Source organism: Phacochoerus africanus, chromosome 3 (assembly GCF_016906955.1).
Source record: "Phacochoerus africanus isolate WHEZ1 chromosome 3, ROS_Pafr_v1, whole genome shotgun sequence".
Taxonomy (NCBI): domain Eukaryota; kingdom Metazoa; phylum Chordata; class Mammalia; order Artiodactyla; family Suidae; genus Phacochoerus; species Phacochoerus africanus.
The window spans coordinates 166,537,060-166,550,382 of NC_062546.1; the positions used below are offsets into that span (position 1 = coordinate 166,537,060).

General features: G+C 40.4%; 1 protein-coding gene across 7 annotated transcripts in view; it reads right to left on the reverse strand.

Moving 5' to 3' along the window:
* ANKRD44 (ankyrin repeat domain 44) overlaps positions 1 to 13,323 on the reverse strand; it is a 343,478-nt gene that overhangs the window by 143,974 nt on the left and 186,181 nt on the right. The gene's annotated exons all lie outside the window — the stretch shown is intronic.

Consider the following 13,323-nt stretch of genomic DNA (forward strand, 5'->3'; position numbering starts at 1 on the left):
AGGTCCATCCATGTTGCTACAAATGGCATATTTCATTCATTTTTATGGCTGAGTAATATTCCATACACACACACACACACCCCACATCTTCATCCATTCATTTGGTGACAAACACGTAGGTTGCTCCTATGTCTTGGTTACCAGAAACAATGCTGCAGTGAACACTGGGGTGAGTGCATGGATCTTTTCAAATTATATTTTTCTCTGGATATGTGCCCAGGAGTGGGACTGCAGGATCATATGGTAGTTCTATTTTTAGTTTTCTTCAGGAAGCTCCATACTGTTTTCCATAGCGACTGTACCATTTTTCAATCCCATCAAATGTATAGGAGGCTTCCCTTTTCTCCACACCCTCTCCAGTATTTATTATTTGTAGGCTTTTCAGTGATAGTCACTCTGGTGTGAGGTGATATCTCAAAGTTTTGATTTGCATTTCTCTAATAATTAATGACGTTGATCATTTTTCATTGGACTGTTGGCCAACTGTCTTCTTTGGAGAAATGTCTATTTAGATCTTCTATCCATTTTTTGATTGGGTTTTTTGGTTTTTTGATATTGAGCTATATGAATTATTTATATTCTCCACCTTTAACATCGGGTCTCAAAGTGTGGCATGTAGACCACACGCATCAGAATCTTCTTTTTGAAAGGCTGACTTCTGGGCCCAGTTACAGGCTTCATCAGAATCCCTGAAGGTGAGTTTCTAGAAGTACTTTTAAAAAGTACCACAGGAGTTCCCGTCGTGGCACAGTGGTTAACGAATCCGACTAGGAACCATGAGGTTGCGGGTTCGGTCCCTGCCCTTGCTCAGTGGGTTAACGATCCGGTGTTGCCACGAGCTGTGGTGTAGGTTGCAGACGCGGCTCGGATCCCGAGTTGCTGTGGCTCTGGCGTAAGCCGGTGGCTACAGCTCTGATTCAACCCCTAGCCTGGGAACCTCCATATGCCGCGGGAGCGGCCCAAGAAATAGCAACAACAACAACAACAACAAAAAAGGCAAAAGACAAAAAAAAAAAAAGTACCACAGATGATCTGAATGCACACGAAATCTAAGTACTACACATCTACACTTTTTTTTTTTGTCTTTTGCCTTTTCTAGGGCTGCTCCTGCACCAATGGAGGTTCCCAGGCTAGGGGGTCTAATCAGAGCTGTGGCCACCAGCCTATGCCAGAGCCAAAGCAACTCGGGATTCGAGCCGCGTCTGCAACCTACACCACAGCTCATGGCAACGCCGGATCCTTAACCTACTGAGCAAGGCCAGGGATCAAACCCTCAACCTCATGGTTCCTAGTCACATTCATTAACCACTGAGCCATGACGGGAACTCCCGCATCTACATTCTAATTGGTTATAAAAATGCTTACTTTCTTCTCATTGCATGTACAATTTATATTCTATATGTGATCATCTTTTTAGAATCACAAAAGTAATTTATGGAAAGCAATAACATTCTAGTCTCCCATATATTTTTTTCAATTCTCCTGTCTACCAGCATTTAGCCCACAATAATGACAATGTTTTTTAGAGGAAAGGGAAAAATATAATTTTAAAAATTTAAGCTATAGAGCCAAGACATGGAAACAACCTAAATGCCCATTGACAGAGGAGTGTATAAAGATGTGGTACATGCACACAATGGAATATTACTCAGCCATTAAAAGGAAAGAAATAACAGTATGTGCAGCAACATGGATGGACTGAGAAATTATAATGCTAAGTGAAGTTAGCCAGACAGTGAGACACCAGCATCATGTGCTATCGCTTACATGTGGAATCTAAAAAAAGGGCACAATGAACTTCTTTGCAGAACAGATACTGACTCACAGACTGTGAAAAACTTATGGTTTCCAAAGGAGACACGTTGGGGGTTGGGGGGATGTGCCTGGGGTTTGGGATGGAAATACTATAAAATTGGGTTTTGATGACTGTAAACGTAATAAAATTCACTGAATAATAAAAAAATTAAGCTATAAAATGAAATGTGTATGCTGTTCAGGTCTGGGAAATGTCTTTACACCTGTTGGACCTCTGTCTGCACAGACACAAAAACAGATGCATTTTATGAGCTGGGCCAGTATCCCTAAGGGTGCCTGTGTGATGTAAGGGCAGCAGTGGGAGCACAGTAGTCAACAGAGCCTGTTCTTGGATACCACCCTCCTCTTCACTGGCTACAGTGTCTTAGGCTTCTTCTCTGAGGTCACATTTCCTAAATTAGGGTTAATTTCTGTGTTCATCTCAAAGAATGATTCAGAGGTTAAGATGGAATAATGTGCAGAAAGAGTTCATCATGACAATACATATTTGAACACAACATCCTCCATTCTATCCCCCAAAGACAGGATACAACCATTTGCAACACTTCTAACCCCCAAACAGCCTCTAGAACAGAAAAGCGACAGGTTCGGTAACTCTCCTTTGGTGCTACTCTCAGTTCATTAGCGAAGAAAAGGCCTGTGTGAAAGGCCAGCCACATTTGGACACAGGCCACAGCAGGCTCTGTGCCTGGCTGTCTGCTCCCAACACTGTGTCCCAAAAGGGACATCTGCAACCCCTCAAGGCCCACACTGTACCAGTGCCTTCCATGGAGTATAGGCCTCCACAAACATGTGTTAAGCCCTTCAGGTCTGTATTCATTTCCTTCCGTCCCCCAGAGCTGTTCTTTTCCAAGAGAGAAAACTAGAAAAGCAACAAAAATAAGCTAAACAGGGGAAACCATATGAAATAACTCCCAACAACACTTCACATACGTTCCCCTGGCAGCCCCAAAACTTGCTGATCTCTGTCATCCAGAATTGCAAAATATGCTTCCTTAACATTTTGGTAAGACACTCTCCTCATCTCTTCACAGCTGTGGGAGCAGTCAAGGAAAGGGGATGAGGGGAGGCTTCAGGGAGTCGGTGAGAAGACAATGCTATTGGGCTCCAGGGATCTGTTTGCTTTCCTCTCTGGGAATCCCAAGCATGGGATGGGGGGCTGGGGGGAGCCTAGAAGGGAACACACAACACAGCCTCGTCAGTACCAAGTCAGTCTGAGAGGTTCACCTCCACAGCCCAACCTAATTTGGACAATTTTCAAGGGATAGGACCATGCCTTGATCTACTTTCTTGACTACCCAGGAGCTTTTATAACATCAAGCATGGGTGAATATTGAATCGATATGATGATCGGATACTCCTACTGCTATAACAGGCTCAGGAAATGAATTTAGCAAGTGAACACTATTTTTCCAGGCACAGAAACTTAAACATGAAATTTGCCTGATGGAAAGAAGGCTCAGAAATGTTGACATCTACTGAACCCTTTGACTTAAACTGTTATCTGTGTTGCATGCTATTTTTGAAATGCGCTCAGATTTTGCAAGATCCAGTGGCTTAACTTGCTTTTAGTGCCACACTCCCATAAACAAACCTCAAGTTAGTTTAACTTTCATGCATGAAAGATGATGCCCCCCAGAATTCTCCATTCTCGATACTAGCTCCACATTAGCAGTGTCACAGAGAATCAGGTGAACACAGCTTAAAATGAAAACCCAATTTTTAATGAATCACTCAAAAACAATTGTTTCCTGAGCAGGGTAGATGCTAGACATACAATGAGAAGCAACAGGCATGCCACTCACTGCAAAGAACTTACTCATGAGAAGATCGTCTCAATTGAAATAGAACAACTTCAGTGGTAGTTTGTATTGTGCCAAATTAGCCAAGCTGAACTACATTTCAGGTCGTGGAGTTCCCTCCAGTGCACTGTTTCATTTCTGGCCACAGAAGAAATCTGTTTGAGTTTTGGAAGGCAGACATGAAAGCACAGCCTGACTGGTGTGGCGGGTGCTAGGTGCTACTACAGTTTGTGTATGGTGTCCCTGACCAGCTGCATCACCGTGTTGGCACAGGGCAGTACCAGGTTGATGCTTCTCCAGATCATGCCATATCTTCCTCAGCATCTCCCATTCCTGAGCTGAGAGGTGAACCACCCATCTCCTTCTGCAAGGCACCCACATCCGTGATGCTGAGGCAATGAGAGACAGGTAGGGGCTCCAGTTTGTTCCTGTTTTCCCCCATTTCATGTCTAGCTTTTCAACTGCTGACCTGCTGGTCTATAGTGACTTTAGGATCACACAGAAACCAAGGTGCTAGCCTTCCATAAACTTCTTTAGCAACTCACACAATTGCATATGGTCTAATTCCTATAATGAATATCTGACCTGTATTTCTCTTGGTGGGTCTTCTCCCCTGATTGAACCCTGAACCTTGAACCCTGAGAGATCCATTATCTGTATTAGAAGTACAGAGGCTTTAAAGACATTTCAAGTTTATAAGCCTTTCAATGAAGAAATGGTTTTTAATACATATTTGTGCAAGAATATCAATGTTTCCCAAGCTAAGCAATAGATAGATGTGCCAGTTTTCCTGCTAAACACACATATCTTATTTGGAAAGTGTTAACAGCTAAACTCCCAAAGACCAGTCCAAATCGTCTCTGTTCTCCCCTTTTCAAGGATGCTTCCCTTTCACCAGCTATTATTAAGGGGAGAAATAAAGTAATAGCTGGAGGATCAAACTCAAAAAAGGGGAGTGGGACATAGCCAACATGGCAGAGTGGGAAAACTCTGAACTTGCCTCCTCCCATAGGCACACCAAAACTGCAACTACTTACAGAGCAGCTATGCATGAGAATGACCTGAAGACTAGCAGGAAAGAATCCCCACAACTAAAAGTATAAAGAAGGAACTACAGTGAGATGGATAGGAGGGGTCAAGATGCAGTAAGCTCAGGACCCACACCCTCGGGGTCAACAACCCATAAGTGGGAAGAATATCACAATCACAGGGTTCCTCCCCAAGCAGTGAGGGGTCCAAGACCCACATGTGGCTCCCCAGGCCAGGGTCCCACATCAGGAAGATGAACCCCCAGAAATTCTGCTTTGAAAACCAGTAGGGCTTATGTTCAGGGGAGTTGGAGAGCTGTAGGAAACAGATGGCTCTTAAGGGCATATGTAAAATCTCACACACTCCAGGTCCCAGGTCTTGCAGAGGCAAGAGTTGGAAAGGAATCTAGGTCAGAATCACCTGCTTTTCTTGGAGAGCTGCTCAGAGAGGCAAAGGCAACTAAGACTCCACCTAAGGATGGAGATACTAGTGGCAGCCATTTGGGGAAATTCATTCTACCATGATGTCAACACTGGAAAGTGCCATTCCTGCTAGCCTATTAGTGCTGGGGGCTTACCTGCTCACCAGCACCAGCCCCATACACCACCCCCACTCCACCAGGCTGCACAGACAACTGCTTACGAAGCCTACTCCACCTCCAGTGGGTCCACAGCATAACCTCACAGCCAACCATACTGGAAGCCAGCTCTGCCTCCCAAAAAACCCACCGTAATTGGCTGCCCCAACATAAGGAGACCCACAGCCCACATGGGGGCACCCCTAGAGCATACAGCTCTAGTGACCAGAGGTGAGCCTACTGCTGGACCACACAGGATGTCTCCTACATAAGACCACTTCTCTAAGATCAGAAAATGTAACTGACACACCCTAACACATAGAAATAAACACAGAAAATCAGGCAAAATGAGGAGACAGAGGAATATGTTCCAAGTGAAGAAACAAGACAAAACCTCAGAAAGAGAACTAAGCGAAGTAGAGTAAGCAGTACTACCCAATAAAGAGTTCAAGATAATGATCATAACGATGCTCAATGAACTTGGGAGAAGAATGGATGAACAAAATGAGAAGTTTAACAAAGAGTTCGAAAATATAAAGAAAAAGCAAAGAAAACTAAATATAATAAGTGAAATGAAAAGAAAAACAAAACTAGAAGGAATCAATGGTAGGTTAGATTATACAGAGGAATGAATCAGCAAACTGGAAGACAGAGTAATGGAAATCACCCAAGCTGGACAGAAAAAATAAAAAGAGGATTTTTAAAATGGGGGATACTTAAAGAGATCTCTGGGAAAACATCAAGTGTACTAACATTTAAAATATAGGGGTCTCAGAGTTCCTGCTGTGGTACAGTGGGTTAAGAATCTGACTGCAATGGCTCAAGTTGCTACAGAGGCATGGGTTTGAAACCCAACCCAGTGCAGTGGGTTAAAGAATCCGGCATTGCTGCAGCTATGGCACAGGCTGCAGCTGCAGCTCAGATTCAATCCCTGGCCCAAGAACTTCTCTATGTGGCCAAAATAAAATAAAATAAAACACAGGGGTCCCAGAAGGAGAAGAGAAAGAGAAAGGGGCAGAGAACTTATCTGAAAAATAAAATTAGAAACTTCCCTAACCTGGAGAAGGAAACAGACATCCAGGTCCAGGAATTACAGAGAGTCTCAAACAAGAAAACCAAAAAAGGTGCACACCAAAACACAATGTAATTAAAGTGGCAAAAATTAAAGAAAAAAGAATCTTAAAAGTGGCAAGAGAAAAACAAATAATTATGTAAAAAGGATATGACAATCAGCTTACTTTCAGCAGAAACTTTGCAAGCCAGAAGGGATTGTCACTATATCTCCAAATTGATGAAAGGAAAAAAACCTAAAACTGAGACTACTCTACCTGGCAAGTTTATCATTCAGATTTGAAGAGGAGATGAAGAGTTTTACAGACAAGCAAAAGCTAAAATAATTCAGCCCACTAATCGAGCTCTATAAGAAATGTGAAAGGTCCAAGGAGAGGATGTTACTATCGTCAACATATATGCCCCAAATATAGGAGCACCCAGATACATACAACAAATATTAACAGACATAAAGGGAGATGTTGATGATAATACAATCATAGTAGGAGACCTTAATACCCCCCTCACATCAATGGACAGATCCTCTAGACAGAAAACCAATAAAGCAACAGAGGTCCTAAAGGAAACAATAGAAAAGTTAGACTTAATTGATATCTTCAGGACACTACATCCAAAAAAATCAGAATACACATTCTTCTCAAATGCTCATGGAACATTCTCAAGAATCGACCACATATTGGGACACAAAGCTAACCTCAACAAATTTAGGAGCATAGAAATTATCTCAAGTATCTTCTCTGACCACAATGCCATGAAATTAGGAATCAACCATGGGAAAAGGAAAGAGAAAAAAACTACACATGGAGACTAAACAACATGCTACTAAAAAACCAATGGGTCAATGAGGAAATCAAGAAGGAAATTAAAAAATACCTTGAAACAAATGATAGTGAAGACACAACCTCTCAAAATCTATGGGATGCTGTGAAAGCAGTGCTCAGAGGGAAATTTATAGCAATATAGGCCTTTCTCAAAAAAGAAGAAAGATCCCAAATTGACAACTTAACCCTCCACCTAAATGAATTAGAAAAAAGAAGAACAAAAAAGGCCTAAAGTCAGCAGAAGGAAGGAAATTATAAAGATCAAAGAAGAAATCAATAAAATAGAGACTCAAAAAACAATAGAGAAAATTAATAAAACCAAGAGCTGGTTCTTTGAAAAGGTAAACAAAATTGACAAACCCCTGGCCAGACTCACTAAAAAGGAGAGAAAGAACCCAAATAACCAAAATTATAAGTGAAAAAGGAGAAATCACAACGGATACTGCAGAAATACAAAAAAACCATAAGAGAATATTATGAACAACTATACAGCAACAAGTTTGACAATCTGGAAGAAATGGACAATTTTCTAGAATCTTACAGCCTGCCAAAACTGAATCAAGTAGAAACAGACCAACTGAACAGACCGATCACTAGAAATGAAATTGAAGAGGTCATAAAATCACTCCCTACAAATAAAAGTCCAGGACCAGATGGCTTCACAGGTGAATTCTATCAAACATATAAAGAGGAATTGGTGCCCATCCTCCTTAAACTCTTTCAAAAGGTTGAAGAAGAAGGAATACTCCCAAAGACATTCTATGATGCCACCATCACCCTCATTCCAAAACCAGACAGAGATACCACCAAAAAAGAAAACTATTGCCCAATATCATTGATGAATATAGATGCAAAAATTCTCAACAAAATCTTAGCCAACCGAATCCAACAACGTACCAAAAAAATTATACACCATGACCAGGTTGGGTTCATCCCAGGTTCACAAGGATGGTTCAACATACGCAAACCAATCAGCATCATACACCACATTAACAAAAAAAAAGTCAAAAATCATATGATCATCTCAATAGACGCAGAAAAAGCATTTGACAAAGTCCAACATCCATTCATGATCAAGACCCTCACCAAAGTGGGTATAGAGGGAACATTCCTGAATATAATCAAAGCCATTTATGAGAAACCCACAGCAAATATAATCCTCAATGGGGGAAAACTGAAAGCCTTCTCACTCAAATCTGGAACAAGACAGGGATGCCCACTCTCACCACTGCTCTTCAACATCGTTTTGGAAGTCCTAGCCACAGCAATTAGACAAACAAAAGAAATAAAAGGCATCCATATAGGAAGAGAAGAGATCAAACTGTCACTGTATGCAGATGACATGATACTATACATAGAAAACCCTAAGGACTCAACCCCAAAACTACTTGAACTGATTCATAAATTCAGCAAAGTAGCAGGATATAAGATTAACATTCAGAAGTCAGTGGCATTTCTGTATACCAGCAATGAAATATTAGAAAAGGAATACAAAAATACGATACCTTTTAAAATTGCACCTCACAAAATCAAATACCTCAGAATACACCTGACCAAGGAGGCAAAGGACCTATATGCCGAGAACTATAAAACTTTAATTAAAGAAATCAAAGAAGATGTAAAGATATTCCATGCTCCTGGGTTGGAAAAATCAATATTGTAAAAATGGCCATACTACCCAAAGCAATCTACAGATTCAATGCAATCCCTATCAAATTACCCATGACATTTTTCACAGAACTAGAACAAACAATCCAAGCATTTATATGGAACCACAAAAGACCCAGCATCGCCCAAGCAATCCTGAGAAACAAAAACCAAGCAGGAGGCATAACTCTCCCAGACTTCAAGAAATACTACAAAGCCACAGTCATCCAAACAGTGTGGTACTGGTATCAAAACAGACAGACAGACCAATGGAACAGAAGAGAGAACCCGGAAATCAACCCTGACACCTATGGTCAATTCATCTTTGACAAGGGAGGCAAGAACCTAAAATGGGAAAAAGAAAGTCTATTCAGCAAGCATTGCTGGGAAACCTGGACAGCTGCATGCAAAGCAATGAAACTAGAACACACCCTCACACCATGCACAAAAATAAACTCCAAGAGGCTGAAAGACTTAAATATACGACAGGACACCATCAAACTCCTAGAAGAAAACATAAGCAAAACACTCTCTGACATCAACAGCATGAATATTTTCTCAGGTCAGTCTCCCAAAGCAATAGAAATTAGAGCAAAAATAAACCCATGGGGCCTCATCAAACTGAAAAGCTTTTGCACAGCAAAGGAAACCAAAAAGAAAACAAAAAGACAACTCTCAGAATGGGAGAAAACAGTTTCAAATGATGCAACCGACAAGGGCTTAATCTCTAGAATATACAAACAACTTATACAACCCAAAAGCAAAAAAGCCAATCAATCAATGGAAAAATGGGCAAAAGACCTGAATAGACATTTCTCCACAGAAGATATACAGATGGCCAACAAACACATGAAAAAATGCTCAACATCGCTGATTATAAGAGAAATGCAAATCAAAACTACCATGAGATACCACCTCACACCAGTCAGAATGGCCATCATTAATAAGTCCACAAATAACAAGTGCTGGAGGGGGTGTGGAGAAAAGGGAACCCTCCTGCACTGTTGGTGGGAATGTCAACTGGTACAGCCACTATGGAGAACACTTTGGAGATACCTTAGAAATCTACACACAGAACTTCCATATGACCCCCCAATCCCACTCTTGGGCATATATCCGGACAAAACTCTACTTAAAAGAGACACGTGCACCCGCATGTTCATTGCAGCCCTATTCACAATAGCCGGGACATGGAAACAACCCAAATGTCCTTCAACAGAGGATTGTATTCGGAAGAGGTGGTCTATATACACAATGGAATACTACTCAGCCATTAAAAAGAATGACATAATGCCATTTGCAGCAACATGGATGGAACTAGAGAATCTCATACTGAGTGAAATGAGCCAGAAAGACAAAGACAAATACCATATGATATCACTCATAACTGGAATCTAATATCCAGCACAAAGGAACATCTCCTTAGAAAAGAAAATCATGGACTTGGAGAAGAGACTTGTGCCTGCCTGATGGGAGGGGGAGGGAGTGAGAGGGATCGGGGGCTTGGGCTTATCAGACACAACTTAGAATAGATTTAAAAGGAGATCCTGCTGAATAGCATTGAGAACTTTGTCTAGATACTCATGTTGCAACAGAAGAAAGGGTGGGGGAAAAATGTAATTGTAATGTATACATGTAAGGATAACTTGATCCCCTTGCTGTACAGTGGGAAAATAAATAAATAAATATATTTATATATTTATATATATATATATTTATTTATATATATATTTATTTTATTTTATATATATATATATAAAATAAAATAAAAAAGAAATGTGAAAGGGACTTTTCTCTTAGAGGAAAAGAAAAAGCCACAAGTAGAAATATGAAAATTATGAAAGGAAAAGTATCACGGAAAAGGCAAAAATACACTAAAGGTAGTAGATCACCCACTTATAAAGCTACTAGAAAAGTTAAAAGACAAAAGTAATAAAATCATCTACATCCACAATAAGACAAAACAAAAAGATGTAAAATACAATGTCAAAAACATTAAACAGGAGTTCCCTTGTGGTGCAGCAGGTTAAGAATCTGGCACTGTCACTGCAGCAGCTCAGGTGGCTGCTGTGACACAGGTTTGATCCCTGGCCTTGGAACTTTCACACACCTCAGGCACAGCCACAACACTCCAACAAATGTTAAACATAGCAGAGAGGAGTAAAAATGCAGGGTTGCTAGAATGTAGTCAAACTTAAGAGATCACCAACGTGTGTGTGTGTGTGTGTGTGTGTGTGTGTGTGAATAGTAACCAAATATGCATAAAACAACAGAAAAGAATCTAAACATAACACTACACATAGGGAAGAGAACAAAACAAAAAAAGAACTATAAAAACATCCAGAAAACAATTAATAGAATGGCAGTAAGTAGTAAGTACACACCTATTAATAACTGCTTTAAATGTAAATGTGCAAAGTGCTCCAGTCAAAAGACAAAGTGGCTGAATGAATTAAAAAAAAAAGAAAAACCACACATATACTGCCTACAAGAGACTCACTTCAGGTCTAAAGACACAACCCAGACTGAAAGAGGATTTAAAAAGGCGTTTCATGTAAATGGAAACAAAAAAGAAAGCCGAGGTAGCAATACTTATACCAGACAAATAGACTTTAAAATAAAGACTGTAACAAGAGGTAAAGAAAGATACTACATAACGATCAAGGGATCAATCCAATAAGAAGATATAATAAATAAATATATATATAAACATACACCCAACACAGGAGTACCTAAACAGATAAAATATTAACAAACATAAGAGGAGAAATTGACAAAAATACAATCATAATAATAGGGGATGTTAACCTCCCACTTATATCAATGATCATCTACAAATCTTTGCAAAGATGCAAAACCAATAAGGAAAAACTGGCCTTAAATGACACATTAGAGAATTAATAAACACAGAACAATTCCACCAAACACAGCAGAATACACATTCTTCTCAAGTGTAAAAGGACATTCTCACACAGATCAACATGTCCCCAGTCAGTTCTAACAACAGTTACAGAGACTCTAATTTTCCTAAGAAACCTTTCAACTTGCAATGACATATTAATATGAAGACATCCTCTCTTGCAAGCTTATGTACGACCCCATACATTTAAAACTCAGGGTCTCTCTCTCTTTTTTTTTCTTTTTTTTGGCCGCACTTGCAGCATGTAGAAATTCCTACACCAGGGATTGAACCCATGCCACAGCAGTGAAAATGTTGGGTCCTTAACCCACTGAGCCACGGAGGAACTCCAAAACTCAGGGTCTCCTTGTATTTAATTTTTTCCTGGCAAGAGACAATTGCAAGGGAATTTTTTTCCCCCAGCACACCCACAGAGGGAGCTGGTTCCTTAAAGAAGCAACGAATAACTTTCTCAGATATAAAGGTCAATCCATAGTTGGGCTGACTGAATTTGGACACTAAAGACATGCAAAGAAAGTAAGCTTATGGTTGATGGAAAAAATGGATGTTTTAAGGATTGAAGCCTTTGCAGCTAGTTGAGCAACAAAGGTGGCGATCACTTGGGAAAGGCACAGAATACTGAAGTCATCTGGTTTTGTGTCTTTCTGTCCCATTAGTCTACATGTTTCCTAAGAACAGGGCCATGTGACCCATTTCTTTGTAGCTTCATCAGTAAGCACAGTCCCTGGCATATAGGAAGTGCTTAGTTAAACACTTTTTTGAACTAAAAAAAAAAAAAAATGTAGTTTTTATTCAAAAAGGAAACAAACCCATATTTTTCAAAAGATACTTAAGAAATTTACTAAAGATCAAATGGTCTTAAAAGAACAGGAAATACTCCTCTATGAAGGAGCCGGCCTCATGAAGCTGGTCACAGAATTCAAGCAGTCCACTGCATCTGCTTTCCCGGCTAAACCAGAAATGAAATATGGGATAAGAAGATTTTGAATTCCCCAAGGTCTGAGCCAGACAACTTAGGATCATTTGCTTCCCTCATCCCAGGTGGGCTATTTGGAAAGAGAAAACAACCAACCTCTCACTGAAACAACAGCAATAACCATAACACCTCCAATCACATAGCACAGCAAGGAAGACTATGAGCACTAAGCTGTCATCTACTAAGCCTATTGTGAAATTTCCAAGTAGTTGCCAAAGCAAAGCTGCCACTGATGACAGCCACTGACACCTGCCAACACTGAATACATTCTCAGCGACACCTCTTACTCCCAGGTGTACCTGGAGAACAACATCTTCTCCAGTAGCAAAGAAGAAACTTCATTTGCTAAAATCAGCTAAAGCCTAGTCATCCAAAGCCAAGTGCTTCCAAAGTTAGAGCCTCTTGTGTCTCTGGATGGAAAGGGTACCCTCTGACTTCAAGACATGTATTCACCAGGCTTCCCTGCCACCGCTGCCCCCCCCCCTATACTTTCCCTAAACCAGCTGATCCATTTGCCATGGTTTCATGATAAGCCTCTCTGTTTCCAAGCTCTAGATCTATATCAGTCATGATAATCTATTTGCCATCTTCACCAGAATTCCCAGAATTCAAAATAAATTCTTTCTTGAGTGCCTACAATGTACTAGGCTTGAGATACATCAGGA